The sequence below is a fragment of the Ranitomeya variabilis genome, chromosome 7 (assembly GCF_051348905.1).
Source record: "Ranitomeya variabilis isolate aRanVar5 chromosome 7, aRanVar5.hap1, whole genome shotgun sequence".
Lineage (NCBI taxonomy): Eukaryota > Metazoa > Chordata > Amphibia > Anura > Dendrobatidae > Ranitomeya > Ranitomeya variabilis.
In genome coordinates this window covers 46,232,790-46,246,255 of record NC_135238.1, presented here as the reverse complement: position 1 = coordinate 46,246,255, position 13,466 = coordinate 46,232,790, and the positions used below count along the sequence as shown (strand labels likewise).

Here is a 13,466-nt window from a genome sequence, read left to right as displayed (position 1 = left end):
AACTTTGACGCACAGATTGTTCCTGTATTCTTATAGGCTAAGAACCGTGAGCGTGTTCTTATGCTGATTGGTTGAAGTGTAATTTCTATGACTGTGATATAGTCATGCAGAATAAACGGGGGCCAGAGATCAGCTCGATCCCCCATACAGAGACACACGTCTCCGTCTGGTCATTTTCAGTTGCCGGCAACACCTTATATATTAATTTGGAAATCACTGGGTTAACCGTGAAGGATCACTTTAAATCCTCCCTCAACATTTTCATGACTATGAAAATTGTAAATTCACATTGAAGGCATCAAAACTATGAATTAACACATGTGGAATTATATACTTAACAAAAAAGTGTGAAACAACTGAAAATATGTCTTAAATTCTAGGTTCTTCAAAGTAGCCACCTTTTGCTTTGATGACTGCTTTGCACACTCTTGGCATTCTCTTGATGAGCTTAAAGAGGTTGTCTGAGTGACCCGTAGAAGCGCAAAGCACAGCGCGAAACGGCCGTCGTCCCTGCACTCCCCTGCTCACACGAGCTCCGGTTTTGGTCGTGGCAACCCCAGCCATGAATTTTAATGGAAATATTTTGTGAATAAAGCTTGGAATTTGAAGACTGGTGAGTGCCCTCGCATCCTTCACTTCTGGATTGTATATATATCTAATTTTCTGCGGAGGAGCACCCGAAGTTGTAAGAGTATCGGGCTGATATAACCATTGATAAAGCACCTGACCCAGGTTGCGCCGTCTGGAGACAGCTATTTATCACAGAGACAGTGCCGCTTGATCAACTTTTCTCATACATTGTGAATATATACACTCACCGGCCACTTTATTAGGTACACCTGTCCAACTTCTTGTTAACACTTAATTTCTAATCAGCCAATCACATGGCGGCAACTCAGAGCATTTAGGCATGTAGACATGGTCAAGACAATCTCCTGCAGTTCAAACCGAGCATCAGTATGGGGAAGAAAGGTGATTTGAGTGCCTTTGAACGTGGCATGGTTGTTGGTGCCAGAAGGGCTGGTCTGAGTATTTCAGAAACTGCTGATCTACTGGGATTTTCACGCACAACCATCTCTAGGGTTTACAGAGAATGGTCCGAAAAAGAAAAAAAATCCAGTGAGCGGCAGTTCTGTGGGCGGAAATGCCTTGTTGATGCCAGAGGTCAGAGGAGAATGGGCAGACTGGTTCAAGCTGATAGAAAGGCAACAGTGACTCAAATCGCCACCCGTTACAACCAAGGTAGGCCTAAGAGCATCTCTGAACGCACAGTGCGTCGAACTTTGAGGCAGATGGGCTACAGCAGCAGAAGACCACACCGGGTACCACTCCTTTCAGCTAAGAACAGGAAACTGAGGCTACAATTTGTACAAGCTCATCGAAATTGGACAGTAGAAGATTGGAAAAACGTTGCTTGGTCTGATGAGTCTCGATTTCTGCTGCGACATTCGGATGGTAGGGTCAGAATTTGGCGTAAACAACATGAAAGCATGGATCCATCCTGCCTTGTATGGAGCATCTTTGGGATGTGCAGCCGACAAATCTGCGGCAACTGTGTGATGCCATCATGTCAATATGGACCAAAATCTCTGAGGAATGCTTCCAGCACCTTGTTGAATCTATGCCACGAAGAATTGAGGCAGTTCTGAAGGCAAAAGGGGGTCCAACCCGTTACTAGCATGGTGTACCTAATAAAGTGGCCGGTGAGTGTATATATATATATATATATATATATATACACACACACACACACACACACATACATATACACACACACCTATTCTATGTGTACACATTTATTCTACCTATTCTATTCTGTCAGTGTGATTGTACTGTACACTGCACTGAATTACCGGCTTTTCTATAGAACATCGCTGCGTATTTCTCGCAAGTCACATGCATGGTCCGTGTGTAATCAGTAATTTTCTCGCCCCCATAGATTTTCATTGGCGATTTTTTTGCGCAATACGGTGACAAACGCAGCATGCTGCGATTTTCTACGGCCGTACAAGACCGTATAATACAGATCAGTAAAATACGGCAGATAGGAGCTGGGACATAGGGAATCATTGTACCGTATGCAATCCGTATTTTCTGCACCTCTCATACGTCTGTAAAACTCGCTAGTGTGACACCGGCCTATTAGTGTCTTCATGGAATTGGTCCTTGCATTGACTGCAGCAACCCAAACATGAAAGTCTCTCAGGAACCCCCCACCGCCAGGAATAAGAGCGTACCCCCTCCTCCAAGTAGGTTGCCTCCCGATCTCTCGTAGTAGAGACCTGACCAAGGCATCTTAGTCGTTGGCAGAGGTCTCCACACATCTGACTGATTAATCCTCCGTCCCTGCAGCTCTGATCATTTCCCTACAAGTTTCAGAAGCAAGCAGTCATGACAGACCTCACATAGGTCCAGGAAGCAGGCACAATCCAGCTCCACGTCTGGATCCCCTCTGCTCCATCATCATCCATTTACAGGAACTGGAGGCTTTTTGCCAAGAAGAGTAGGCAGCTTTACCATTTGAGAACATAAAGAACCTCATCCACAACTACCACAAAAGACTTCAAGCTGTTATTGATGTTAGAGGGGGCAACACACCGTAATAAGAAATGGGGTATGTGAACTTTTGATCAGGGTCATGTGGATGTTTTGTGTTGTCATTATGATTTAAAAAGAGAAAACACAGTCTCACAGTAAATGGCTTCACCCAACCACTGACCATGAGTGGAGGAAATGTTTTGGTGTTATCATTCATATTCTCTGTAAAAAGGCCAATAAATCAAAAATTCTGCTGGGTGTGTAAACTTCTGAGCACAACTGTATCTCTGGTTTCACATTCCTGCATTCAGGTATTAGCCTTTTTCCATCCTTCCAGGGCCGTCACCTATCTCGTACTGTGACGGACCGACTGTTTCCATATGCTTCAAGATGAAGCATCTGATGCCGCAGCCTGGGACCACCATACAAGGCAAGGACCACATTAAGGCTGTGTCTCTTGATGAATCTCATTCGCCGAGAGAACTTTGCCTATCAGGACGTGAGAGCTCGTCCTTAAGGCTACGTTCACACTAGCGTTGTGCGCCGCTGCGTCGGCGACGCAACGCACAACGCACGCAAAAACGCGTCAAAACGCACGCAAAAACGCTGCGTTTTGCGACGCATGCGTCGGTTTTTGCCGAAAATCGGACGCAAGAAAAATGCAACTTGTTGCGTTTTCTTGGTCCGACGCTTGCGTCAAAAAAGACGCATGTGTCGCACAACGCAACACAAAAAAACGCATGCGTCCCCCATGTTAAGTATAGGGGCGCATGACGCATGCGTCGCCGCTGCGTCGCCGACGCAAACCCGACGCAAATTAGCTTAACGCTAATGTGAACGTAGCCTAAGCTGGTTCTTTTCTGCTTACAACGTGACCAGTAGTTTCCATCTCCAGAGACAGGGAAGGATCTTCTCTTCAGAGCCTTCCCTTCAGACGAGCGGTTGTTACTACTCCCTTGTAGACGTTATCACGCCTATTTAACCTGTGTGTGGAATTTTACCATGGAAAGACCTTGGCGCCCATGGAGAAGAGTCTTCGGTCCTTCTAGTGATATTGTCTCTTCGGTGTCCATCTCCCTGCCTCTTCCCCTCTCTTCTTCAGCGTGTTCACCAAATTCAGTTGACATTGAAACAACTCTTGCCTTTCATTGCAAGGAACACGATGGTCCGTCCCCAGATCGTACCCTAGTTTCTCCCCCCTTGGGTGAAGCAAATGCCAATACCTTTGCCTATTGGTGGTAGGCTGTGTCCATGGATACTTTTACTCAGCTTGCAGAGCTGTATACGAGGAGCTTACAGCCCAGGGACACTTTTAAAGACCAAGAATCTTCCCTTTGACCAACCCTTCGAAGTTCAGGGTCCACCTTATCCGCATGAGCCGTGACTTACATCCAGAGCGGAACACTAAACAAGACAATCTGGTGTTCTTTGAACTGAACTCAATGTTCCTTTTCTCAGTCCTGCTCATCTCATGGGCCCTTCTTCATCCTCCAGATTTCTCAGCCCCTTAGTTTGCATCAGGACACAGAGGCAGCAGACTATAAGGCCGCTGGGTCTCTCCAACCAGGGTGTTTAACTAAATCATAGCAAGGCGTCCACCGTTTTCCCGCCAGAGCAGCACGGTGGGTCAGTGGTTAGCACTGCAGCCTTGCAGCACTGGGGTTCTGGATTCAATCCCACCAAGGACAACATCTGCAAGGAGTTTGTATGTTCTCTCCCTGTTTGCGTGGGTTTCCTCCGGGTTCTCTGGTTTCCTCCCACATTCCAAAGACATACTGATAGGGAATTTAGATTGTGAGCCCCATCGGGGACAGCGATGAAACTGTGTGTAAACTGTAAAGTGCTGCGGAATATGTTAGCGCTATATTAAAATAAAGATTATTATTATTATTATTATTATTATATGTCTGGTTGCAAAGGGTCCTGAGCCTGGTTGCACTCCTTCCTTGTAAAGCCGTTACCTCCCTTCCTTCTCTAGGCATTTCATACTTTTTTCCTCCCATCGTCTATTTTCAATCAGGATCTTGCCAGGAACAGAGTGAGGTAAAGACCTATTCCACTTAGGATCACAACAGTGGGAGTTTCACGGGCTGTTAGATCGCTTCCTCGTCTTCAGTCCACACCTTCTCCTAGTGCTACACGGTTCTCGTCTATTCTTTAGCGATCACAAATCTGGATTAGGGACGTCCCTCCTGCAGCAGTGGACCAACCTTACATTTTTGAGTACCTGTCTCTTCCCACACGAAGGACTGCTTTATGATATCCTATGGTTTACGGTGTCCCCCAATGAAGCAATAGAGAAAAGAAGATTTTGGGTACTTTCCGTAAAATCTTTTTCTCTGAGCCTTCATTAGGGGACACGACACCCGCTCCCTGTTTGAGCCATTGTGGGTTACATTTAGGATAATCTACTTTAACCCCTTTCCCCCAGTTTTCTCCCAAACTGGTTGGTTCTCTCCCAGATGGTGGGTATATACTGCTGGGGAGGAGTAAGCTTTATTCTGCACAGTGTCAGCAGCTTACACTTATGGTTTCCTGTGTCCCCAAAAGAAGGTTCCAAGAAACAGATTTTACGACAAGTATCCAAAATCTTTCTTTGTACACAGTCGCAACGGGAGCTGAAAACAGCAAATATTTGTTGGTGTCAGGTGTCCAACTCCAAGGATAAATCAGCAATACGAGTTGTGGACAATCCAAGGGTTTTTTTAAAGAATTTTTTTCTCAATTATATTTAACAACGAAATTAAAAAAGAAAAAAAAAAAAAAACAGGTTTCCTGAGGTTTCGCACTCAAGGCTCCCAGTTCTCATTATTCCCAGCAGGTCTTACGTTCTTATAGTAGTCCACAAAGCTGATCTCGCTTCCGTCTGCCTTCTTGAAGGTGGACGCTGGAGTCATGTTCCAGGCGATCTCGTCTATACGGTAGGTTTTATTGTTGTACCTGCACAAAAAGCAGCGTTGATCAGTGAAATTAAGAATTCAGTAGAGAATAAGTGATCAAACAAATCGAAATTTCACGCTCTTTAGCAGAAATTAAAATATATATATAATATTAAAAATATTCTAAAAAAAAAAAAAAATCTAATATGATCACGTTTTCCTAGGTCAAAAAAGGAGATTTTTGTGTACTCACCGTAAAATCTTTTTCTCCAAGCTACTCATTGGGGGACACAGGACCATGGGTGTTATGCTGCTGCCACTAGGAGGACACTAAGTAAACAGAAAGATTAACTCCTCCTCTGCAGTATACACCCCTTCACTGGATACAATTTCAACCAGTTCGGTAGTAAAGCAGTAGGAGCATGAACAAAGACAAACTATGTCAAAACCAAAGAAGTAACAACAAGCCAAAACAGGCTAACAGGGTGGGTGCTGTGTCCCCCAATGAGTAGCTTGGAGAAAAAGATTTTACGGTGAGTACACAAAAATCTCCTTTTCTCCTACGCCTCATTGGGGGACACAGGACCATGGGACGTACAAAAGCAGTCCCTGGGTGGGGAGCAATATGCTAATACCCCATGTACCACCAGCTTACTGAGGTACCGATGTGTGCAGAATGCGCCTGCCGAGGGCAGCGTCTGCCGAAGCCTGAGTATGGATGAGGTAGTGCTTCGTGAAAGTCGTAGCTTTACAAGCTGATGTGCGGACGCCTGGTGCCGAATGGCCCAAGAAGCACCAACCAACCGGGTGGTATGCGCCTGAATCCCAGGTGGGACAGGAGTGTTCTTGACACGATAGGATTCCTGAATAGCGGAACAAATCTACTTGGCTAGAGTGGCCTTTGAGGCAGGTAGACCCTTCCAATGTCCCTCCGGAAGCACGAAGAGGACATCCGACTTACGGAAGGGAGCCGTGCGAGATATGTACCTCCGAAGAGCTCAAACCAGATCCAGAGTATGGAGAGCTTTCTCGATACAATGAGTAGGTGCAGGACAGAAAGACGGGAAGACAATGTCCTCGGGAGAGGTTCTCAAAACCACCTTATCTGGTTAAAAAATTCAGAAAAGGGGGGGGGGGGGGTCGGCAAGAGAGAGCCGCCAACTCAGAAACTCTCCTAATTGACGTAATTGCCACTAGAAAGACCACCTTCGATGAGAGGAGGGTGAGAGATGTCCTGCAATGGTTCGAAAGAGGCCTCCTGAAGAACTCCGAGAACCAAGTGAAGATCCCATGACGCCAAAGGCATTCTATAGGGAGGGACCACCCGGGAGACTCCTTGGATGAACGTCTTAACCGGCAGCCTGGAAGCGATCCTTCGTTGGAATAGAACAGACAAGGTGGACACTTGTCCCTTGAGCGAGCTTAGGGCAAGGCCTGACTCTAAACTTGATTGGAGAAACTCCAGAATGGACGGAATGGAAAAGACTAAGGGCAAACGTCCATGGGTATTGCACTATGAAAAGAAGATACGCCAGGTGCGATGATAAATGCGCATGGATACGGGTTTCCTAGCGCGAATCATGGTAGAAGGACCCCCGGAGAGAATCCGGCTTGGGCTAAAATCCAGGATTCAACGGCCACGCCATCAAAGACAGGGTCCCAGAGTTCTGATGGCAAATTGGGCCCTAGAAGAGAAGGTCCGTGCGATCTGGAAGGCGCCAGGGGGTGTCGGCGACCATTTGGACGAGTTCCGCGTACCATGCTCGGCGCGGCCAGTCGGGCGCGACGAGAATCACCGGTCTCCCCTCTGCTCTGATCTTTTTGATGACTCTCGGAAGCAGAGAAAGGGGCGGAAAAATGTATGGCAGCTGGAACGGATGCCACGACAGAACCAGGGCATCTACCCCGATGGCGCGAGGATCGTGGGAACGGGCAATGAACTGGGGAACCTGGTTGTTGAACCTCAAGGTCATGAGATCCACATCCGGCGTCAGCCAGCGAAGGCAAATCTGCTGGAAAACTTCCGGATGGAGGGACCACTCGCCCGAAGCAAGACTTTGGCGACTGAGGAAGTCCGCTTCCCAATTCTCCACGCCCGGTATGTGGATCGCCGATATGAGCGAGTGATTGGTCTCTGCCAATCGCAGGATGTGGGAGACTTCGCGCATGGCTGCTCTGCTGCGGGTTCCCCCTTGTGGTTGATGTACGCCACGGCTGTGGCATTGTGGGATTGAATTCTGATGGGATGACCTGCGAGAAGGTTGGTGAAAGTTGTGTAAAGCGAGAATGAGCGCTCAAATTTCCAGGATATTGATTGGGAGACGTGACTATGTCGTGGACCAACGACCCTGTGCCGTGTGGAGAATAAAAATTGCACCCCAGCCAAAAAGGCTGGCATCGGTAGTCACCACTAACCAGCGCACAGGAAGAAAGGATTTCCCTTGGTTCAAGGAAGACTGTAGTGTCCACCACCTGAGGGTCTGCCTGACCTGTGGGGGTAGATGAAAGCGACGGTCGAGAGGAACCGGGCTTCTGTCTCAGGCTAAAAGGAGCGCCTGACACAAGAGGAAAACGATGAAAAATGGTCACACACAATAAATAGAAATGCTATAAACTTTATTAATACCAAACCACAATATTAAAACCAGGTGAGCGGAGGGAAGGTAGTAAAGCACAGAAAACACTGTTATGAAGTTAACAGGAAGGGCGCCACCAGAAATAACAGTCCTACAGGCTTATACATTATCAGAGTAGAGAAAATAAGCAAAAGTAGGAAACAAATAGTAAAAAACTAAATAAACCAAAATAATAACTTGATCCTACTGCAGTCAGGGATACCAAGCCAAATACCAACAGTTCACATATAAGATAGGTGAGTACAAGAACCGCTATAATGCTATCCTAATTGAAATCCCATACCTATCAAACAAACATAGTAGATATTAGTAAAGCAAGGTACCCACCGCACAGAGGACTGTAGTACTGGAGGCGCGCTTCCACCCCAACGCGCGTTTCGGCGATCACACCTTCATCAGGGGCCCCCTGATGAAGGTGTGATCGCCGAAACGCGCGTTGGGGTGGAAGCGCGCCTCCAGTACTACAGTCCTCTGTGCGGTGGGTACCTTGCTTTACTAATATCTACTATGTTTGTTTGATAGGTATGGGATTTCAATTAGGATAGCATTATAGCGGTTCTTGTACTCACCTATCTTATATGTGAACTGTTGGTATTTGGCTTGGTATCCCTGACTGCAGTAGGATCAAGTTATTATTTTGGTTTATTTAGTTTTTTACTATTTGTTTCCTACTTTTGCTTATTTTTTCTACTCTGATAATGTATAAGCCTGTAGGACTGTTATTTCTGGTGGCGCCCTTCCTGTTAACTTCATAACAGTGTTTTCTGTGCTTTACTACCTTCCCTCCGCTCACCTGGTTTTAATATTGTGGTTTGGTATTAATAAAGTTTATAGCATTTCTATTTATTGTGTGTGACCATTTTTCATCGTTTTCCTCTTGTGTCATGTGCTTATCCTGATGATAGGTCTTGTTGGTCCTTTTTCACCTATGGTACAGATTTTTGTCATATTATGAGTTACCATGGTGTTTAGTCATATAAGTTGTTATTTAAAAGGAGCGCCTGTTGCAAGGGACGGGGATGGCACTGCGCAAACAGAAAGGCTTCCATCGCCGCAACCATTTTTCCGAGGATGCGCATCGCAAAGCGAATGGAGTGAGGGACTGGGCGGAAGAGCCTGCGCGCTCCCTGTTGTAAGGATAGAACCTTCTCTGGAGGGAGAATGACCAGCCCGCGGGAAGAGTTCAAAATCATGCCCAGGAAGGAGATTTGCTGGGCCGGCACTGGAGATGATTTCTCGAAGTTGATCTTACAACCCAGGCGAGAAGGAGAATCCACGGTGATGCTCACCGACTCCTCGCAGGTAGACTGGGACGGACCTTTGATTAATAGGTCGTCCAGATATGGCAGGACTACCACTCCCCGAGCGTGAAGAATGGCCATGACAGCCGCCATGACCTTTGTGAAGACTCTGGGGGCGGTGGCAAGTCCGAAGGGCAAGGCCACAGACTGGAAGTGTACTTCTTGGGCTGCAAAGAGCAGGAACTGCTGATGAGAGGGAAAAATTGGGATGTGTAGATAGGCATCTTTTGATGTCTATGAATGCAAGGCACTCTCCTTTTTCCAGGGACGCGACAACGGAACGGAGGCGGTCCATCCTGAAGTGTCGGACCCGTACGAATTTGTTTTAGCAGTTTGAGATCCAGTATGGGCCGTAGAGTCCCGTCCTTCTTTGGGACCACGAAAAGGTTGGAGTAAAACCACGTGAACCTTTGGTCACGAGGGACTGGAGTGATGACACCATCCTTTTGAAGCGCCTGTATGGCGCGAAGAGAAAAAAACTCGATTTTGTATCCGGAAGACACGAGCTCTCTGACCCACTCGTCGTGAACGACCAAGAGCCACTGTTGACGGAACGAAAGAAGGCGTCAGCCTACGTTGTCAGTGTCAGCCGGACAAGCCAACGAGTCATTGTGAAGGTTTAAGGGATGCGGACGGCTCAGGGGCAGACGGCCTGGGTCCGGGTTTCCAGGAACGGTTTGGTCTGTATGAGACCTGGGAAGTTCTGTTGTCCCGACGTCCCGAACCGGGGGAAGAGGACGACAAACTGGAGTTGTTACGAAATGACCGGAATCGAAACTGCTGCTGATTCCATGCTGGGGAAGAAATTCACTTTTTTTCTTTCTTTTTTTTTTTTTTTTTTTAAATAATCCGGTAGCGTCAGAAATGATTTGGTCTAGGTTTTCCCCCAAATTAAACAACCCGCTTGGTAAGGAAGAGAGGTCAGCGACTTTTTGGAAGGAGAGTCTGCTCGCCAATCGCGGAGCCATAGGGCCCCCCCGATGGAAATTGCGTTAGCAGCCGCTTGCGCTGCGCAATTAGCCGCATCTATGGAGGCGCTAACGACAAAATCTCCGGCCTGAGCTAACTGGTTAACTAGTCTGGCCGTCCCTGGGGGAAGATTACTGCCGTGGACGGTAAAGGTCAACACCTCAGCCCAGGTCACCATTGCCTTAGCTACCCAGGTAGCAGCAAAGGATGGAAGGAGGGCTGCTCCTGAGACTTCAAAGACTGAGCGAGCCAAATAATCAATCTGGCGGTCAGAAGGGTTTTTGACTGATGAATCGTCTGACAGAGAGAAGATTGTTTTGGATGCAAGCCGCGACACGGCAGGATCCAGAAGGAGAAAGAAGTAAGCCCTTCTCCAGATCCCTTGAGAAAGGATATTTAGCTTCCGTGGCTTTTTGAGCCGTAAAGCGCTTTTCTGCTCCCTGTGTCTTGGATAATATCCTGAAACTCAGGGTGATTATGGAGACTTCTTAAAAGATACAACGTGTTCCTGAGAGGAAGCAGATTCATCGTCCACCATTAATGCCTGACCAATAGAGGAGTCTGGGTTAAAGATTCCTCCGACTCATATACTGAGCCCTGTACGCTGCGACCCTCAGGGGAGGGGGAGCGAGAAAATGAGCTTGCAGAAGCTGAAGCTCGCGCGTGTACGGGAGATGGGGAAAAGGTCCTTTTCCTGGAACCCCGGGAGTCCCGTACAACGGTGCACCCCCTGTGTTCGGACAGCCCCGCGCCGTTATCAAATTCCGTCGCAGCCGACGGAGGTGAATTCTGGTTTAAGGAGGACCCAGGATTTCACTGAACGTGCGCGGCCCACTCAGGAGACGACATAGGAAGTGGCGGCAGAAGGCGGCTGCGCACTGGCCAGGTCACAGTTCTGGCACAAGGGGGGACTGTGGGTACTTGGCAAGGCAGACTTGCAAGTGGCACAAATGGTAAAAAATACAGTGTGCTTTTTCGTCCCCCTTTTTTTTTTTTTTTTCCATAGATTGAGACATAGTGAATGTCTATCTCCGATAAACCGCAGTAGCAGTTATGTGAGCAGGGAAGGGGTTAAGCTTTTCCCTATGCAGCGAAGCAGCTTACCCACGGTCCTGAACTGGTGTCCCCAGGGAGGAAGAGAGGGAGGTAGCGTTTTCGGCTGTATTTCCCTGTAGCAGTGGAGTCCCAAGATGGCGCCCGAGATTTGCAGGGCTCTTCTCATTCAAAACGAGAAGCGCCTGAACAGTGGGCGGGGCTCCGGCGTGGGCAGGTTTTTTGAACTGCGGCCTAGTCCGGCTGGAGAAGCCGGGGACTAAATTAGTGGAACCGGCCGACGAAGCGCTCAGGCGGCCGCGACGCCGCGCCTAACGATCGTCGCTGGCATCTAGCCAGCGGTACCTCTCCCCAGGGACCCGGACCGCTTCTTCCCACGCCGGTAGCGTGAGGAAGATAGTACTCACCAAAGGAGGGACCACCTCCAGCTCAATCGATCCTCCCTGTGTCGGGGGACGGAGAGCCTCCTGAAGCATGCTTGCCTTCTCAGGGGACTTACAGGTGTGCCTGCCGCATGGAGATTTTTGCAGGGTTCTTCTGCGCCTGCCACAGGGGGCTTACGGCTACTGTGGGGACTACGAGACGCCAAGATGAGGGCTTGAGTGCGGTGGAGCCCGGGAGATGCACATAAGAGGTAAACTCCATGTGCTCGCCATCTTACAGGGGGGAGATCGGGACCGTATAGGAACCGTCGCCCTAGCGTAGATTAGGCGTGCCCCATACGTCGCAGGAGAGGGACGGGGAGGTATACTCGCCGTGCTCGCCTGTTGATGGTTCGGGGGAGAGCGGACCCTATAAAAAAGGAACCCGTCGCCCCCTTCACTCCGTTAAGTAAAAAATTAAAAATTTACAGAAAACTAAAAACTTTAAAATAAAAATTAAAATAAGAAAGTTGGGGCCTGAAAACAGACCCAAGTGCCTCCTACAGACACTAAGCAAGAACTGGTTGAAATTGTATCCAGTGAAGGGGTGTATACTGCAGAGGAGGAGTTAATCTTTCTGTTTACTTAGTGTCCTCCTAGTGGCAGCAGCATAACACCCATGGTCCTGTGTCCCCCAATGAGGCGTAGGAGAAATACAGAATTTTAAAAAATAAAATAAGATCATATTTAGTATCATCACCAGTAACAAAAGAAGGAATAAAAAAAAATAAAATGATTTAACGCTGTAAAGTAAAAGAAAATAATGGCAGAACTGCTGATTTTTAGTAGATCCAAGTTTCCTAAAAATACAATATGTGAAGAAACCATTGTATGTACCTCAAAGTGGTATCGACAAAAACTACAGCTCGCCACACAAAAATCAAAGCCTCACACCGCTCCATGGATAGAAGAAAAAAAAAATTAAAGGACTCAGAAAATGGTCAAACTAATTTATTTTATTTTTTTAAACAAAGTTCAAATATTTTTTTTACCTACTTAAAAAAGACAAGTTTAGCATTGCTGTAGCTGTACAAATAAGGAGAATGTTATTGGGTCATTTTTTTAATACGACGAACACCATCAAGAAGAACACAAAAATAAAAAAACACGCAGAATTTTTTATTTTTTTTTTAAAAAAGTCATGACACTTCGTTTTTCAGCACATTATAGTGTAAAATTAATGGTGTAATTAAAAACTACAACTCGTCCCGCAAAACAACAAGATGTAATATGGCGATAGTGAAAGTAAAAAAAAATAAATAAAAAAAAAAAAAGTTATGGATCTTTGAGGAGAAGAAAAATTAAACACAAATGAAAACTGCTGATCATTAAGAGTCAATAACATAAATTTGGTTCCAAAAGTGAAGGAATAGAATGTACCCAGGTGATCCGTTTCCTTCTAGAGGCGCCGGTGCCCACAGAGCGGCCGAGTACAAGGCACATGGCGGCTCTTAGGCTTCTTTCACGCTTTCGTTTTTGCAATCTGCACAGGATCCGTCAATATGTTGAAATGACGGATCCTGTGCAGATTGTATATAACGGGTGCACTGTGCCCGTTTTTCCTGACGGACCCGTCGAGGCTATGCGCACTTGTTGTGTATGAGTCTTCGCAGCGGTTTTCCTCTGCAAAAAACGCATAAACAAAACCTAGGTTAAAAATAAATGAAA

The 13,466-nt window shown here is 47.0% G+C and overlaps 1 pseudogene across 1 annotated transcript in view; it reads right to left on the bottom strand.

Moving 5' to 3' along the window:
* Positions 1-13,466, bottom strand: part of LOC143786223 (piwi-like protein 1) — a 107,300-nt pseudogene that overhangs the window by 61,517 nt on the left and 32,317 nt on the right. Inside the window, exon 7 of the transcript XR_013218247.1 lies at positions 5,367-5,478. The product of XR_013218247.1 is annotated as a piwi-like protein 1 (transcript). The remainder of the gene's footprint in view (positions 1-5,366; positions 5,479-13,466) is intronic.